Here is a 6,542-nt window from a genome sequence, read left to right on the forward strand (position 1 = left end):
TAAAAATATTGCTTTTGGGGGCTCCGCACAGCATTTAAAAGAATAAAGCCCTTTATTCAAAGTCCACTATCTGATCCCAGACCACACTCCCCAGGCTTTCCTTCCACTCTCCAACTGCACTAGTAACTCTTCCTCAAATCCAGCCACACACGCTCACCTCTGCACCTGGCTCTCTCCACCCACGCTGTGTAGGAGGCCTCCCCCTACCCCCTTAACTTAAAACTGAAACCCACCTTCCCATGGAAGCCCACCCCAGAGGATCTAATACGGGCTGAATCTAGGTTGGCATTTACATGGCTCACTCATCGAGCAATCGTGAATTCAACACACATTGACGATTTCCCTCTACGACGGTGACCTGCTTGCATATACAGAATACGTCGGCCCCACTAGATGCTGAATTCCCTGAGGACGGAGACAATGCCGAAATTCACCTCACTAACCCCAGGATCATGCCAGGCCTGGCTCCCAGCATGTTCTCAGTGAGATCTACAGTAATATTTCAGATATCATTACTATGTTCTCTATATCATGAGATTCTGGAATCGACAAATGTCTAACATTGAGGAGTAGGTAAATAACAGTTAACTGAAACAGTTAACTGATCATTACAAACACTAGATGCCTTCTCCTTCTGAAAACCAGTCACACCAATTCCTACCCTCTCCAAGCTGGGAGAACCGCCTTCTCTCTACTTTGGCCCCTGCTATATGCCCACAACAGACTTTAAACAGAGCCCTGAGAACATCTGAATTCTCCTCTTATGGGCGGAATTAGAGCTGGGAAGAAATACTTTCATAGGCCACTTGTATAAGCAATGAACCCCCAAAAGCCTTCCAGATTAATCAGAAAAAAATTCTAAACTACTTTCTAAAGAAAACGGACCCTGTTAACTTGTGTGGCATATAGACCTTCAAGGTTGGGGGTAGAGCTGAACTGCTCAGATAATGGGAAAAAAAGACTGACTGCTCTAGAGAGGAAGGAAGGAAGGAAGAAAAATGTCAGTGGGGATGCAGGAGCAGAAATAAAGGAATCCAGTAAAATGGGGCAAACATTTGAAGAATTCATTATCAGGTGTGTCCTAGAAGACTCACTCTCCATTCCTCTCTTGTGCTTCTGCCCTGACCTTTGACCTTTATCTTTTCGAGGATAACTGTCTGCCAGAAAGCTTTGGAACATTGGATAGTGCCTCCCTTCCACGCAAATGGCATGTCTGTTCATTTCCAACGCAATAAAGACAGTATCTCCCTCCAGGACAAATGTTAGGCAGGTTTATTGCCATTAGGAAATATCCGAGTTCCCTAAGTTGGGATCCTGTAGCAGCTCAGGGAACCAATGCTCTGGTTACTACTATTGCGCTGAGAAATCATAGGTTCTTCTGTCTCTCACCAAGAGTCTCCTGGATTCTGCCGGCATCCATGAAACCATGGCAGGCCACTTGTTAGCTCAGACATAGGCTGAAACAGTAGCTCCTTCGCAGATCCTGAAGGTGTGTGATAAAAGCCCTCCCTTAAATCCATCCAAGGAACTCTTCAGTAAATTCTGTGCTATTTACCAAGGTTTCTTGGCAGACAGACTGTTGGGGTAACAGCATCTGAATCAGCACTGGATGAAAACAGGAAAACTGCCAGGAGGACTGCAGACATCAGCAAGAGACTTCCATACCGCAGGTCTTCCTTCCTTATTACTTACTATTCTTGAAGGAAGACATCATGCTCTAGCCAACACAGAGCCCTGACGTTGGCCAGCTGTCTGGCCTGGAAATCATGACACTCAGCAAGTGCTGAATGGCTGAGTGACCCGGTGGCATTTGAGACTATGCTTACAGACTGTCGTGGGTAATCAGCTCCCAGAATAAATTATGAGCCCGATCATCCTAAAATATGAACCAGATCACTTCCCTCCTCGCAATTCATCCACGACGTTCCATCATTCTCAGAATGAAATCCAAAGTTCTTACTAAGGCCTATAAAGACCCAGGTGATCCGAGTGCTGGCTGCGTCCTGGACCCGCGACCAACCACTGAGGCTCACCGCCTGTGCCGCCCCACACACCGCCTTGCTCTTCCCAAACACCAGGAAAGCTCCCATATCAGGCCTTTTGCATTCATGTCCCATTCACCTACATGTTCTTCCTTAAGACATCAAATGCATCATTGCCTTCGTTTTATCCAAACTTCACCTCATCAGAGATACCTTCTCTAAGCGCCAGTAGAAAACAGCAAGCCTGTCACTCCATCTCTTTATCATGCTTCTTTTTTAAATAACTTCTTCGCTCTTTTTTTTTAAGATTTTATATATTTATTTGACAGAGATCACAAGCAGGCAGAGAGGCGGGGGGTGGGGGGGAGCAGGCTTCCTGCTGAACAGAGAGCCCCCGATCGATGCGGGGCTCGATCCCAGGGTCCTGGGATCATGACCTGAGCCAAAGGCAGAGGCTTTAACCCACTGAGCCACCCAGGCGCCCCAACTTCTTCACTCTTGACAGTACCTAACATCCTATCCCATACTGGTTTGTTTGCTTATGATCTGTCTCCCTGACTAGACTGTCACGTTCACAAGGGCAGAGACCAGCTGACTCACCGAGTGCCTCCTCACTGCCTGAAGAGTTCCCAGCATACAGTAGGTGCTTAATAAGTATCTATGGTATTAGTGGGGTCTGGAGGAGGAGGAGGGAGAAAGGAGATGGGAAAGGGTAAGAAAGAGGAGCAAGTAGGTAAGGGTCAGAGAGAGAGAGGAGAGGAGGGTGGGGAGGAGGAGTTGGAGATGAGTTGGAGGGCAGTTAGGGGAAGAAGCCGTGGGAACTGAGCCAGCCATCCCAGAAGAAGTCTGAGTCGACCTCCCAGGTCTGGAGTGTCTGCATCCTGGATGTGGAAGGCGGAGCCTTCGCTCTCAGCATTGTTGGTCAGAGTCTGGGGCGCAGCCCCAGCGCCCAGTGGGTGTGCTCCAGGAGCGCCCAAAGCCCATGCACCTGGCAGGGCAGCCCAGCTCACTCCACAGAGGGGAGAGAATGGGACTCCTTTGGCGTCCCCTTTCTCAGCTTCACATTTAAGTAGTTACTGACGGCTACAAGATATTGTAATAGCGCCACAAAGGCCTGGCTGGGCTTCGGCCGTTTGCATGCTTGAATTTTCTGCTTTAATAGCTGGAACACAGAAATCTTAGTTAAGTTTCAGTCATAAGCCTTGAATAAAATGAATCCTTTAATCATGGAGAAAACTCCCCAGCTGAAGTAAACAAGCAGGTTTTAAACAGTTCTATATATCTAGGGTTTCACAATATTCTCAAAGGAGATGTTTATAGAAATTATAAATATCAAAAATAATCCTGGGTCTTTGGGGCTTAGAGAGCCCCGACACTAGTGAATGAAAGTCAAGTGTAAAAATAATTGAGCCTTAATTGCATTAGAACAGCTGCATAATTTCAGCGTGATGGTGGCTAAAATCGGGATGGCTGAGGCTGTCCAGCTGTGTCCTGGGAAACACGGTGAGGGCGTTTGGGTCCCATCCAGTCAGGCAGATATTTCTGCCCATTTTCCTGCTTGCTTGACTTTTGGTTGGGCGGCTGCTCTGTCTGTTGGTTTTCTGCCTCCTCCTTGTGGCCGAGACCATCTCCGATGAATCTCATTTAGCAGAGCTGCAGAGCAGGTTGGGTTACCCAGCGCGCCTGCTTGGTGCTGACGGAAAGGGAGGGAAGGTGGCTACAGTCCCAGAGGTCCCTAACCGAGGTCCTGTGTGATAAGAATACAGAGCTCCACCTCAGGGCAAATTCTGAATCCAGGAGCTGAGAGACAGACATTTTCAAATCAGTCCATCTCTAAGTTAGTTTCAAGCTACTTAGGATTCCCTTGGCTTTAAGAACTGTAAGCCAGAGATCAAAACCCTTTTGTAAACGGCCTCTGAATAATGCAGCAAATGGCATCTTGAAGCTAAGGCGGGATCATTACAGTACGGAGAAGCAATATTAAAGTTGGAGCCTTTTTTTTTTTTCCAGGGAAAGTCTCATTTCCTATAGAGAATTTCTACAGTATGCATGAGGCCCCTTAATGGTACCTAATTGATGGATTTCAATTACAAAGGAACCAAAAAAAAAAAAAAAAAGTAAGCGTAGCTGCTACGTATAGGACAGAGATCATTCGAATATCCTGGAAATCTTATCATTAGAGGAGGTCCAACCTTTGGCCCAAGTGAGGAATTTTACTCATCTACCCAGAATATGATTAAAAAGAAACCCAGAATATAATGAGCGAATTACTGCCGGGGCCAGCATGCCCAGAGTGGGTTTTAAATAAACCATGAGTTATTCTCAGCTATAGAGCCCCTATTCAGGGGAAGCAGCCAACTAGGGGGACAGTACAAGAGTAAAAACCTCTACCCGGAGACCCCCACGTCTGCTCCGAACCCCAGCCCTTCTATTGTGAGTGTTCATCAATATTTCATTTCCTTTTTCTGTTATCTTCCCATTCCTGCAGCCCTGGGTTCCATTCAGCTGAATGACGCCACTATCATATTTTAGACACCAATAAACACTGAGCGAGGCTCCCACTAATGGTGCCTCGTTACTCTGGGCATTCTGCTCGGTTCCGGAAACATTCACTGAGTGCCTACTATGTGCTCAATTCAGAGAATACAAAGAGGAGGAAGATACAACTCCCAGCAATTACTAGGAATACAACTCTGGAGCGAAATGTCAAGGTCTTGCCTCCTTTCCTACCTTGGGACGTCAGGGAACATTTCTCGTTTGCAAAATGCAGATGACGCCGGTCTACTTCTTCTGGAGTCAAGCAAACATAAGCATTAATATACATGAAATACTCAGAGTAGTGGCTGGCGTACACAGTCAGCGCTCTATAATGGCAGCTTTACTGCTGGTTTTCTAGGCGACCTCAGACTATAAGAGAAGCAAGAACAATAATTTCAACCTTATGTGGTAAATGTGATATTGATCAGCACGGGAGCTTTGGTGGTGCAGTGGACGGCCTGAGTGGGAGGAAGAGAAACCGGGCTGGAATAAGGAAAGATTTTCAATAAGAGATGAAACTTAATTGAAAATTTTTTTAAAAAGAAAAGAAAAACCCAGCTAGTAGCTGGGACCTCTCTACAAATTTCTACTTCTTCCTGGAAAATGAGGGTTTTCTCTACTGCTCCATCCTTTTCTCATGACAAAATGCCTAATATTTGCTCAGGGAGTAGATCTTACGTGTTCTCACCTCTCCCCCCCCAACACACACAAGTGGGAGGTGACGGATGTGCTAATTAATCTGACAATCATCTCACAGTGTATATATATATTAAATCATCACGTCGCCTTTAAAAAACCACACTGTGCAACCTAACATACACAATTTTTATTTGTCAGTCATCCCTCAGAAAAGCTGAAAAGAAAGAACGAGGCTTTCTGAGATAAGTGGATGATGCATCTTTAGGCCTCCGCCCTAGCTCTGGGCCCAGGTAAAACCGCCAGTGGTTATGGATGCAAGGCTCCTGGGCATTAAAGCCCGAATTGTGCCACGTGCTGGCTCCGAAACCTAGGATAAGTCCCTTAACCCTGTGGTGACTCGATTTCTGCACAGGTAAAATGGGGACCATAACAGTCCCCACCCACAGGGTGCTTATGGGGATTAACTACCTGTAAAGCATTTAGAACAGTGTCTGGCATAGTATAAGCCCCATAAAATAGGGATGGAAAAAAACTTTCAGTGTCCCCAGGATCAGAAGTGACAGTTAGGGTCAGTTCAGTCTCTAGAAACCTGTTGACCATCCTAACTCATTTATTTATTTATTTATTTATTTATTTGACAGACAGAGATCACAAGTAGGCAGAGAAGCAGGCAGAGAGAGAGACAGAGGAGGAAGCAGGCTGTCCGCAGAGCAGAGAGCCCGATGCGGGGCTCAATCCCAGAACCCTGGGATCACGACCTGAGCCGAAGGCAGAGGCTTTAACCCACTGAGCCACCCAGGCGCCCCCATCCTAACTCATTTTTTAACAGTTTTAGGGGATTCATGGATTTACATATGAGGGGAGGGGCAGAGGGAGAGAGAGAAGTCCTAAGCAGACTCCACACTCAGTGCGGAGCCCAACATGAGGCTTGATCTCATCACCATGAGATCTCTCACGAGACAAAATCAAGGGTCGAATGCTTAACCAACTGAGCCACCCAGGTGCCCCCAATTTTTATCTTATTTTTTTAAGAGCAAAGTTTTAAGACTTTGACACGTGTGTACCCATAAATCCGTCGCCACAGTAAAAACAAAACTTGCTTTTGAAAACCCTCTCCAAGTCTCTCGCTTCCCTCCCCCATCCCTAATCCTGTGTCGTCACCACATAGTCGTTTGTCCCCTGTGGAACTACAGAAGAGTGGGACCGTCCCTATGTACTCTTTCTAGGCTTCTCTCACTCAGCATTCGGGATTTTCAGATTCACCCATGTGTGTGTCCATGGTTCACTCCTTTTTTTTTTTTAACTATTTTTTTAAAGATTTTATTTATTTATTTGACAGAGAGAGATCACAAGTAGACAGAGAGGCAGGCAGAGAGAGAGAGA

This window comes from Meles meles, chromosome 16 (genome assembly GCF_922984935.1).
Source record: "Meles meles chromosome 16, mMelMel3.1 paternal haplotype, whole genome shotgun sequence".
NCBI classification, from domain to species: domain Eukaryota; kingdom Metazoa; phylum Chordata; class Mammalia; order Carnivora; family Mustelidae; genus Meles; species Meles meles.